The following is a 13,412-nucleotide window of genomic DNA, read 5'->3' as shown; positions in this document are numbered from 1 at the left end:
AGCATATCTCATTTCAACTATGGTTTGCATTCCCCAATACAACGTTTACACAGTCTTTGTAACAAATATTTAAACGATATAGATGTATTTGACAGTAATTTGAACTTAGCTAACTTCAAAAGCCATATATATTATATCTACCTAGTTTATTTGTTGGATTATAGAAATATTTATATTTTCTATTTCAAATTTTTTGTTTACTTTAGTGCATTTCTATTAATATTTTCTGTGTAATTTATCAAAAAAATGTAATACACAGTATGTGCAAGCGCTCTGGGCGTTTAAAATAAAATAAAATTTGTTCCACCTGGAAACATGAAATTATTTTTAGAAATATTTAACTGACGGTGTATCACCCCAGGGTATGGAAGAGATGGTAGAATGCCAAAAAATCAGCCCTGGCACACTGCTTCATCAGGTTTTCTATTTAAAAATAAGCATTTTTTGACTTTGACATGACCCAACTCAAGTGTTCGATCTACACGATCGTGAAATATCTTCTTGAAATGCAAAACCATTGAAGCTTATTTGTCTTTATCTTGTTTCATACGTTAATTTCGACCTTGCATTATTTTCTCAATTTTTTATTTTATTAATATTTATTCAGAGGAAACAAAATCTATAGGTAGTCGCAATATTAGTCTCTAAAATGGCAAATATAAACCAACTGAATATTTTTTTTTGCTTTCAAATACTAAAAAGTTACTATTAATGTTATTATTAAGTTATTAATCATGTCTTGAATTGCAATGTCTTTCATGAGTGAGCAATTACACTCCCTTTACCTTTTAACTGACCGACTCTTTCATGACCGAGTGGTCTAAAGCGTTGATTTCACAACCAGATTTTTCAGATTCATTGTCTGAAAGCTAAGTTTTTCATCACAACTCAAGCTAAATTTATAGCCTTTAACAATTTAGAAGGCATACTTCATTTATAGCTTCAGGTTAGGTTTATTAATACAATAAATGAAATACCTGATCAGGTGTTTTTGTATATATGTACCTATAACAGTGTGACGCTATCCGAAACGTTGGCTAAAGGAGGAGCCCGCAAATAATCATGAGTTCGTGAATAACGGTCCCCCGAAACGTGCATTGGCCAACAGCCTTCCAACTATGAACTTAACTTTGTGTGGAGTTACTTAGACAAAGCGCATCGCTAATGAATTTACGAAATCGATATCCTTGCTATGACGGACTGCTACGAGGGGATTGGTCTACGGCGGGGTTACTCTACTACAAGCAAATCTGTAATAACGTACAAAACGTCGGATTTAAGAATAAAACAATCCATACACCTCCATTTCATAATTCCACCTTCAGTTATCAACATTTCATAAACCTACATGAACCCGACTGTCAAACCGTTTAAAAAAACATTAAATCCACGTAGGAGACCCCGAGGAAAATAATCTCCCTTAGGGCCTGTCTTGGGGATGCTGTTTGGAGGTTTTTAAAAGGAAATAAAGATGAGCAAGTTCTGGGAAGGAAAACTATATGATGGGTGGGTAGGAATCAAGGGTAAGTGTGTCCAGGAGTAACGAACGCACAAATTCACACCTCCTACTGGGCTGCAAGGTGATGAATGGAGAGAGTCTCCCTCAACCGGCCTTTGCCGATCAAATGTATCCACTGCCAAGTCCTTGTGCGTTTTATTATAGGCAGATTACTTATTATTAGATCTACTTTTACCGATCCCTATTCTATTAGATTTGTTTACTAAAGATAGATCCATTTCACAAGCAATGTTCCAATAACATAAGGTTGGTTTATAATAGGGTTAAAATTGGTTTCCAATTTGGGAATCGGGTATGGGTACCGCCACCCCGTGAACCATTAATTGGATAACCAACACCTCTGCCATAGGTCACCTCAAGTTGTTCGCTACGTTTTATGTCTTAGCAGGGGTGCCCGGATTCATGGGGTGAGGATTTTCTAGGTCTTGGCTACGTTTGCGTATGCTCACCTAGTGTGTGGCTATACCCTGAGGGAAATTATTTTCCCCAGGGCCTTCTATGTAGAGCTAATATCAAAAAGGGGGAAATGATTTTGCGCTCTGTACTTCAGGTCGTATAATTATATTTGCACTGGAATCGAACCCGCGAGCTCTACACTGTAAGCAATGGCATAGTTCCACATCTTATTAGATTAAATTATTAAAATAATAAAAATAATAATAAACATACCTCCACGTGCTGGACGGTTCCATGTTTTAATTTACAATGCTGTATCATCAACCTTGTGGTTTAGTTTGACATTTTATAACGGTTTTGAGAGACATTTTGGATAAGTTGAACATTGTCAGTTGAGTCATTGACAGTTAAGGCACTTTTTATGTGCTGATTTATTTGTTGGGATTTGGCGTTTGCTACTATGAAACTCCTACCACTGGATTCATCTCGCTTATGAGATAATATTAATTCAAGAGAAACCCTTCTTCGAATACCACTTAATTACATATGTGAATAACGTTTACTTTTATTACAAATTACGCGATGTATTTTATGGTAGGCCATAATATAATTTTTGTCTACATGTCAAAAACGAGGCCACAATATTCCCAATAATATGCTATCAACCCTTATTGACCCTGAATATGGCAGTGATGCATGGAACTGGCAGATGAAGGATGAAAGTCGACTGGATACTGTAGAAATGAGCTCCTTGAGGCGTATGTGTGTTGAAATCTGGTATGGTTTTGTTACAAATGTAGAGATTCGGTAATAATGCTACTAGTGTGATGCATACGATTGAGGATTCGCTTCGATGGTTTTGAGATTTAGAGCGGATGAAAGAAGAAATGAGTGTAAGGATAATATCGTCGTTGTGTCAGCAATGTTTGTCAAATGACGCCGCGTGCAAAATGTATTATTCAGAATAAATCTTGTTATGGTTATATATTGAGTGATATGATATGGTAAAGCGTACCTGTTAGGGTTATATTTTAGGTGTTTAAGTACATTATTGACTGTTATGTTGATTGAAGAGTGGGTGGCCGAGTTTGACTTTGTTGGTTTAAAAAGACCAAACGCGCCAGGGTCTCTTCCAGTGGTTAGACTGGAAGAGAACCCGCCAAACCGACCAGCCGACGGTTAAGCATAATCCTCCATACAGGGCGGGGGAAATATATCCCATCTACGAAATGTTTTGAAGGGAAGTTGCAAGGTTATAAAATGAAAGTATTCTGGTTAAACTTTGGACTGACCGTAACAAGGTATATTTAGATAAATTTCACAGAGATATACAAAAAGGTGAGAACTTACCCCCAACGACCAGAACGCAGAATCTATCGACCCTGTCTAAAATAATATATCGTATATAGTTATGAGGAACGAACGTTGAATGCCGCGAGTGGCGGACTTTGTGAACCAGCCAAGTAGGTAGAGGACGACAGCAACAGGATGTGGCTGGCCACGGCCCATTGAAGGTACACCCACCCTGTCCCACCCCGGTATAGGTGACTTATGGTCACCCCTTCGGAGCTCTCGCATGAATCTAATTTTTTTGAATAAACGGCTCTACAATTTATATAAATGAAGCTAGGCCTTCAATGTCCCCGCATACGGTGTTATGAAGCGGTATGCAAGCGCTTACAAGTACTAAACTAAGGACAACACAGAAAAATAAACAACAAAACAATCAAGTTCAAGTGTCAGGCAGATAGTTGGTGGAGGGGACCCACACTCCAGTACCTGTAAACACATAAAAGTAAAGTAAACAATAGAGTGACGGGGGAGTTTCGCCGAACCACGACTGGCAGTCCTGTTGAGAAATTGGTGGTGGTTGGGGCGACTGGTGCAGGTCAGGACTTCCACACCCCTTAGCCGACCACCCGGTGAGGACCAGCTTAGCCGACTTAGCCGACCGCCACGGCCCAGTGAGGACCAGCCAAGTAGGAAGAAGACGACAGCATCAGGAACAAGCTGCATCAAGATGTGGCTGGCCACGGCCCAGTGAGGACCAGCCAAGTAGGAAGAAGTCGATAGCATGAGGATTTGGCTGGCCAACGGCCCAGTGAGAACCAGCCATGTACCGGTTTCACGGATAACCCGTAAGTTGCCCTTCCAAGAGGCGAGGAAGAACTTAAACATGCTCCGAATCAAAATGCTCACGGCAATAACAGTCCATCAGCAGAAATAACCACCGATCACTTGGATAATATCTGATTACCTCCACGGCCGCACATGACAAAAAAACGTTTTCATTATCCACGCTACGCGTGGCGAATTCCACTCGCGGGAAATATTATTAACCTTCTAAACTTGAAGCACAAACCGAACATTTCGGTAATAATCACAAATCCATGAAATATATTTCGATCAGATCAACAGGCCCCCAGAAATAATAATGAGCCCCCAACCGGACGCGCACACTCTCCTATGTCCGGCCGGGAAGTGACGCCATCTTCAATTTTAGTCACTTTCTGTTATTGCCAGAGTGTAAACAATAGACAAAACAAATCACAGATTTGACAGGTTCTTCTTTACTGCCAAGTAAGAAAAATAATCTTATATTATTTACATAAATCCTATGTTATTTACATAACAATCCATTAAAAAATTCTTCAGTACCTAAAATAGTACAATATGACATGAAAGTGAATGATAGAAGAAGTCAAGTAAATAGTAGTCGGGTCAAAAGTCAGAATAACAGAAGATAATGTATGAGACAATGTTGGTCCGTCCCCTGCCTACCCCTGCGGGGAAACGGTGTGATGGTTAGTTAATTTTAAAAATAATTTGTTGGCCAGACGTATTGAACGACGTGTTGGATGTAGTTTGCTAGGCAGTAGTGTGCGCCGGTGTATCAGACAGTTGGCCAGACGTATTGGACGACGTGTTGGATGTAGTTTGCTAGGCAGTAGTGTGCGCCGGTGTATCAGACAGTTGGCCAGACGTATTGGACGACGTGTTGGATGTAGTTTGCTAGGCAGTAGTGTGCGCCGGTGTATCAGACAGATGGCCAGACGTATTGGACGACGTGTTGGATGTAGTTTGCTAGGCAGTAGTGTGCGCCGGTGTATCAGACAGTTGGCCAGACGTATTGGACGACGTGTTGGATGTAGTTTGCTAGGCAGTAGTGTGCGCCGGTGTATCAGACAGTTGGCCAGACGTATTGGACGACGTGTTGGATGTAGTTTGCTAGGCAGTAGTGTGCGCCGGTGTATCAGACAGTTGGCCAGACGTATTGGACGACGTGTTGGATGTAGTTTGCTAGGCAGTAGTGTGCGCCGGTGTATCAGACAGTTTGCCAGACGTATTGGACGACGTGTTGGATGTAGTTTGCTAGGCAGTAGTGTGCGCCGGTGTATCAGACAGTTGGCCAGACGTATTGGACGACGTGTTGGATGTAGTTTGCTAGGCAGTAGTGTGCGCCGGTGTATCAGACAGTTTGCCAGACGTATTGGACGACGTGTTGGATGTAGTTTGCTAGGCAGTAGTGTGCGCCGGTGTATCAGACACATTTAGAGTTTTCTAGAAGTCCCGCGACTGGCTCATCGCGCCGATGGAATGATTAATGAGTCTTCCGTTATTTTTTCTTGTTTTTAGATCTCGTTTGGACTTTTGTGTCTTGATCCGGGTAACTTTTGGCAGGCTTAATTCATTTTGTAATTAATGCCTTTGATTTTTCCTTGATTTTTTTGCCCAACGATTAGTGAAAATGACGAGAGACCGCATTGTTTTATTTTTCAGATAACTTATAACCTTAGTAGGTTAATAATATTGATATTTTGATTACACTCGTTTACATCGCTTTTGAATAAAATTCAATTTCATAATTAAAAACGAAACACAGGCAATACATTAAAATCAATATATTATAAAATAATAGTGATTTAATGAATTTTTACGAGTGATAAAATACATACCTACTCTTTTATATTATATTCATTTGATGATACATATTACAAGTCGACTGATCTGCATGCATAATATGCACTACATTTACATAAGTGATAAAATACATACCTACTCTATTATATTATATTCATTTGATGATACATATTACAAGTCGACTGATCTGCATGCATAATATGCACTACATTTACATAAGTGATAAAATACATAACTACTCTATTATATTATATTCATTTGATGATACATATTACAAGTCGACTGATCTGCATGCATAATATGCACTACATTTACATAAGTGATAAAATACATACCTACTCTATTATATTATATTCATTTGATGATACATATTACAAGTCGACTGATCTGCATGCATAATATGCACTACATTTACATAAGTGATAAAATACATAACTACTCTATTATATTATATTCATTTGATGATACATATTACAAGTCGACTGATCTGCATGCATAATATGCACTACTTTTACATAAGTGATAAAATACATACCTACTCTATTATATTATATTCATTTGATGATACATATTACAAGTCGACTGATCTGCATGCATAATATGCACTACTTTTACATAAGTGATAAAATACATACCTACTCTATTATATTATATTCATTTGATGATACATATTACAAGTCGACTGATCTGCATGCATAATATGCACTACATTTACATCAGATGCCGGGATGCGCACCTGGTTTAGATTTGTAGCCAATAATATTAGAGGAAGGCTATTAGAGGAACAGAAAAGTGTAATAATTGTATTAATACTAAAAACAAGTTGAAGATAAACCTGGACTCAAATCATCCAGCGTGGAGCTTCGAATGTCCAGTATACAAAAGGAAATTGGAATTGGAGAAGAAAAAGGTAAATTTTTTATAAAAAACAACCAACTGCAAGGAATTATGTACTTAAATATTCAGAGTCTGATAGCGAACAATGAAGAAATCCAGATTTTGATTGAACGAAATGATCCTGCACTTGTAATGTTAAGCGAGACTCACATAACATGCGATATTGAAGACAGCGAAGTTACTTTTCAAGGATATTCAACAATACGCTGTGATTCCTACAGTAGACACACAGGGGGAGCAATAATAATTATCAAAAAAGACATAATATTTGAAGTTATTTCTAACACAAAATACGAAAAGAACTGCTGGATACTAGCGATCAGGATAACTTCTGGATATAAGAAAGGAGTATACGGAGTAATTTACCATTCTCCAAATGCAAGTACAAAAGACTTTTTATCATTTATAGAGAACTGGTGCACCCAAAACCTAGAAGAGGAAGAAGATAATATCCTAACTGGTGACTTTAATATAAATTTCAAAAATTTGAATGATACATATACTAAAAGACTTAAAAAAATTATCCAAGCATCGGGAATGAAACAACTTGTTAAAAGTGAGACACGAATAACGGATAAATCCAGGACGTTAATTGACCTTGTCATATCCAACAGATTAGATTTGAATGTAAAAGTTCTAGATGAGCCAAAAATAACCGACCATAACCTTATCCACATTACAGATAACACAAAAAGAAATAATACGAAAACCAGCAAAGTAATAAAATACAGAAATTATAAAAAATATAACAGTGAAAGGTTAATTGAACTTCTGGGTGATATGAATGAACTTCATCAAATGGAATTTAATGAAAAGGCTAAATCATTAATAAATAACCTTCAAGAAGTAATCGACCAGTTAATACCAATCCAAACTGCTAAAATAAGAGGAACAAATAAATGGTATAACATAGAACTACAATCAATACAATATGAAAGAGATAGACTGTACAAAATTGCAAAAATCTCAAGAAACTCACAAGACTGGAAAGCATTCAAAAATGCAAGAAATAAATACTCAAAACAACTGAAAGTTTGTAAGAACGATTACTTCAAAAATAAAATTATCTGTGAAAAAGGAGACACTAAAAAAATGTGGAAAACCATAAAAGGATTAATGCAAACTGAAGATAAAGGGATGAAACATGACATTGAATTTCCACATCAGATACAGGGTAGCATACAGAACTGCTTCAACAAACATTTTGTAAACAGCATAACGGAATTACATCAGAGTATACCAATACTGAAGGAAGACAACCGCGTGAGAAATGTTCCCCTAAACCGAGAAAAACTTGTGTTTAAAGAGATTGATGAAACATATCTTTTACAGATTCTAAACAGCACCAAATCAAAAGAGAGTCCAGATGGAATAAGCTTTACAGTTTTAAGGGATGCAATGCCAGTGATAGGACCTCATCTACTGAACATAATAAATGAATCGTTAAGAAGTGGAAAATTTCCAAACACATGGAAAACATCTATTGTGATCCCGATTCCGAAAGTTGTTAATACCAGAAAATGCGAAGAATTTAGACCTATAAATATGTTACCAAAATACGAACAGGTACTAGAAATTGTAATAAAGAAACAACTCGTTGAGTATTTGGAAAAACATCATATATTATGTGACGAACAATCAGGATTCCGTAATAATAACTCTTGTGAAGCTGCAATAAACATTGTGATTAATACATGGAAGAAAGAAACAGATAATAAAAAAATCACCATTGCAACATTTTTAGATTTTAAAAGAGCATTTGAAACGATAGAAAGGAAAAAACTTTTGGAAAAATTAGAAGATATAGGTCTTTCTGAAGTAGCTCTAAATCTTTTCAAAGAATATCTCCATGAAAGAAAACAGGTAACAAAAGTGGAAAGCTCAGAATCAGAACCGATAGAAAACAACCTCGGTGTTCCACAAGGGTCGGTATTAGGCCCAATTCTATTCATTATTTACATTAATGATATAATTAAAACCATAAAACATTACAAAATTAGATTATTTGCAGACGATACATTAATCTATATTTCATGTGAAGAATACATAGATGCAATCAATAAATTAAATGAAGACCTACAAAATATAGCGAAATGGCTGAAATTAAACAAATTAAAACTGAATGTCAACAAAACAAAATATATGGAAATAGGCAACAAAACACATAACACAGAGTTAAAATTGACAATTAATGGCGAAAAAATTGAAAAAGTAAATGAAATTAAGTACCTGGGTGTGATACTAGATTCAAAACTAACTTTCGCAGCAAATTTTGAATATGTGCTAAAAAAGGTATCTAAAAAAGTCAATTTTCTTAGAAGATTAAGAAATAAACTAAATGGAAACACTACAGAGCTGATTTATAAAACTATAGTTGCTCCACATTTAGATTATTGCTCTACTGTGTTGTATTTGGCCAATGAAGGAAACTTGAACAAGCTAGATGTTATACAGAATAGAGCTATGAGATGTATACTAGGAAAAGGAAAATACGCAAGCATAGATCAAATGAGAGAACAGCTAAATTGGATTTCTATAAAAAAGAGACTATTATTTAATGTGTTAATTTTTGTACATAAAATCATGAACAACCAAATGCCAAAATATTTTAAGGATGAAATTGTTTTTAATAGAGATGTTCATAATTACGAAACCAGAAATGTAAATAGGATTAGATTGCCACATATGAAAAAAACAAAATCACAGAACTGCCTAATGTACAAAGGACTAAAAATGTATGATGAAATGCCTGAAAGTCTGAAGAATGAAGGAAGAATGAATGTATTTAAAAAGAAATGTTATATTTATTGTAAAAATATGTAAAATTACAAAATGAAATATGATCTTGTTTATATTAGTTTATATTCAAATGTATAAACTAACTCAATAAATAATAAAAAAAAAAAAAAAATAATAGTTCGCAGTACCCTTGAGTCATTTTTCACAAAAAGGAAGCTATCCAAATAATATTATTATCAAAAATATTTCTATTGTTGTCAAAATACCTCAGTACCTACGTAAGATTGGAAATTAAGTTATATTAATAAGTAACTACTAAAAGTCTTCATGTATGAAAGGATGGGATTGAATAAAGGAAATAATAAGCGGAATGTTAAACTGGTCTCTTTAGTTTTTCTTTGACGATGAAGTTTGGGTAGCAGGTATTTAATGATTGCACTTGGAAGGAAAGAGAGTAGAGTAGTGGGTCCGAATGTGAAGTGTTCTATTAATAATTCAGCAAAAAGAGGAACTTATCCAACCGAAAATATTCCAAACTTCAAAATATATTAAACGCAAAGAGAGACTTAAAATATGTATGCAGCTTTTATTTTATAATTCAGGTAGGTACTACATGCTTAACTTGACTGCAGTCGAATTTCTTATTCCCCATAGCGGATGTTGCCTTACACAACATTATAATGCCTTAGTTCTGGATCCGGGATTCAGAGTCACTTTGGCTGTGGCAGGTTTGACGGCTTTTACAAATTTAAGCTCATATTTTCTTAAGTGGAAAACGTGACGTAAGATCGGAGAAGACGGCGGTGTATTCACTTTAGGGTAGATGGGTTGAAGCTCGTAAAAAGTTTTTTATGCAATGTTTCAGAAAAGTGTAGCACAAACTGAGTTATGGTGTAAAAAAAACGCTTTACAAACACGTGGCACACATGACAATTGGTAGATACGCGTTTTTTGTGTTTTCTTCTTTATTGACATTCAAAACCTGCTAAACTACTTTTGTAGTTTTTCATCAGTGTTGACGTCATTGACAATATTTTATACATAATATGTTACATTTAAAATATGTTCATACGGTATAGGTAACATAATAATGATGATGAAAAATGAACAGTTAGATCAATAGTAAATATAAGTGTACATAACGGTTTAAATATTATATAAGAAATATTTATTTACTTATTTTATATTTGAATTGTAAAAGATATACAGTATTTACTATACATAGTCGTAACTAAACTGCCTCAGTTTAGCTAATAATCTTTATCTCTAAATAGTATAAAACAAAGTCGCTATCCGCATCTGTCTGTTGGTGCGCTTAGTTCTTCTAAGCTACACAGAAGCTTTTGATAAGGTTTTTACTATCATTTAGAAAATTTCTTCCGGATGGTTTGTATATGTAATACTTGCTTATAAAAAGTAGATAAAATGCGATGTTTTGTAATCAAGTCGTCAAAAAATATTTTCAGTTGCTTCCATTACTAACGCTGGCTAAACCTTATGAGATACATCGAAATAATGTAGTGCGAAATTAAATATCTTAAAAAGGCCAACAGAAAAGTCCACGATGGCATATATCTATCTTTAAAGAGTTCTAAGGATAACCCCTAGCAACCCCGGGTACACATCAGCTAGTTAAGGGGTTATATACAGTCAGGTGGCCCAAAAAAGGGATTTTTTAAGAACTTTTCCTGAGAAGACTGTTTAATTAATTAAAATAAAAATTAGTACACATATTATGGTAACAATGAACAGTATTTTGAGATTTTTTATTTGTAAAAATAATAATTTCGAAAGCTGCTATAGCTGATCTCCAAAAGCTCCTCTCAAAAAAGGCATTTTGCGGTGAAAGGCATAATATCTCTGGACTGAATCATCTAAAATAAAAAACAAAATTATTTTTTTTGACAAAATGGCGGCTTCTCAAAAAAAATTCAAATTTTTACCCAAAATTTTGGCCTTATATTTTTTATAAAAAAATACGTATTTATCGGTGAGAACAGGCCTTTGATTAATAACTCTAAAATATACTTAAAAGCTTGTGTTAAAATTTGAGATTGATCTGTGAGCCGTTTCCGAGTAATCTTGGTCACCGACTTTAAAAACACAATTTTCAGAAAACCTCGTTTAAAGTTTGAAAAGCACTTCACAAAACTTTAGTAAAAAAAATATTGTTTCAACTTACATCGAGTCGTCTATTCCAGGACCATATAATACACCCTCCGCCCCTCCGGAAGCTTCTAATAGCTCGAGTTGGTGTTGTGTGCGGACCATTTTTCTCTCTCGTTTGCTATCATGTGCTCTGCGGTCGGAGACGGCCACGCGCTGTTTATCCTCTCTTCCGGCGTATGAATGCGCTTTGGGCCTAAGTAAAAACCCCTATTGCATTCATGTTATATAATAATGATGTTGTACCTTCATTAAATATGCCAGCAGCCATGTATGCAGCCGTTTCTACAGTTTCGGAACCGGCCTGAACTATTTTTGGAGAGATTTTCCATATCAGTTGGTTGTAGCTCTCGTTGTTGTTTTGGGTGGAACCACTCACACATCTTTCTTATAAATTCTAATTGCTGAGATCTGTATAAATGGGAAGTATAGCCTCAGCAAAATCTTGTGGTAATGACGGATGATCATGCTTGAACGTGGGTAATTCGTTGCCAACCATGACTCTGGTCCGATCAGGCACTTCTCGTGTTGAGGTTTTTGTCCGTTGAGCAATAATGATAATACCTATGTGGCCCAGATAGCATTACACATTTTTTCGACGGAATCACAATTTCTCCTAATTAATAAACTGTCAACTTGTCGATAATTTTACCACTAAGTTTGCCTTTTCCACCAAGAGTTTTTTTCGTATTTTTTTCATTTTTAATATCAACTGTTTCCACACTTTTATTCACACAATCTCGGTGTCGCGTGCCCATTCTCTTCTGTACTTGTCCAATTAATTCTTTCTTCATAACTTCTTGATCGCCGTAAGGTGCAACTTTTAAAACCCCCGAATACGTTTTTGAGTCACCGTATCCGCTCTGACACGTCTTTACAAATATGCGTGTAACTTTGAAAATAATAGCCGGATTGACTTATAATTTTCTGTGTGTGTACTTAAATAAATGTTCATTACGAAAATGAAAATTTTTTTTGAAAATTCTTACTGTATATAACCCCTTAAGGTATAAATTAAAGATGTCCACTGACTCGGTATAATTATTTCCCTCCATAGGTATTGTTTGCAATGAGGACGTATGGTAGTTAGTCCCAGAATTTCTCCACTGAAATAAATGCATACTTGTAGTATAACGTGAAGTTATTAATAATCAGCTATACCGCGAGATTCATAGATAGAAATAGGCACATGAGGTTAAAATTATAAGTCGTTATGTAAATTGCAACTCACGGGCATCATAAATATACCTCAATCATCTGTACCTAATAGCCACTTTCTGAGATTATATTTAACATTATCATTATCAATTGTATTCATTCTTGTCATTTCTAGGTTATTTTATAATTTGAGTACAACATAGTTTAAGGTTCTTTCACCATATTTATTGGTACATTTCGGAACCATCGATTCTTAATGTTAAGTGAATCTTGTATTATTTTTATGATAAACGCTTCCCCTGTATAAGGAATCGGACTTACAATACTATGCTATATTCCTCTAACAGATAATAAATACATTGAGATACTTGTTAAGTAATCATTTAAACTTAATAAATAAATATAATTGTTAATCCTGAAAGAAAATTCAAAATGATTGCTACTATCACCTTGTCTTTAATTCAAAATGATTGCTACTAGCAACTTGTCTTTAATTCAAAATGATTGCTACTATCCACTTGTCTTTAATTCAAAATGATTGCTACTATCAACTTGTCTTTAATTCAAAACGATTGCTACTATCAACTTGTCTTTAATTTAAAATTATTGCTACTAT

At 35.2% G+C, this 13,412-nt stretch overlaps 1 protein-coding gene and 1 pseudogene across 1 annotated transcript in view; one reads left to right on the top strand and one right to left on the bottom strand.

Annotated features, from left to right (window-relative positions):
• The window catches only part of LOC149417710 (coiled-coil domain-containing protein 174), a 273,159-nt gene that overhangs the window by 180,385 nt on the left and 79,362 nt on the right, over positions 1-13,412 (top strand). The gene's annotated exons all lie outside the window — the stretch shown is intronic.
• LOC149417711 (uncharacterized) lies at positions 11,651-12,875 on the bottom strand (annotated as a pseudogene).

The sequence above is a fragment of the Hesperophylax consimilis genome, chromosome 15 (assembly GCF_061612785.1).
Source record: "Hesperophylax consimilis isolate HC1 chromosome 15, BYU_Hcon_1.0, whole genome shotgun sequence".
Classification (NCBI taxonomy): domain Eukaryota; kingdom Metazoa; phylum Arthropoda; class Insecta; order Trichoptera; family Limnephilidae; genus Hesperophylax; species Hesperophylax consimilis.
Note: the sequence above shows the minus strand (reverse complement) of the source record. Positions and strands in the feature narration are given on the sequence as shown.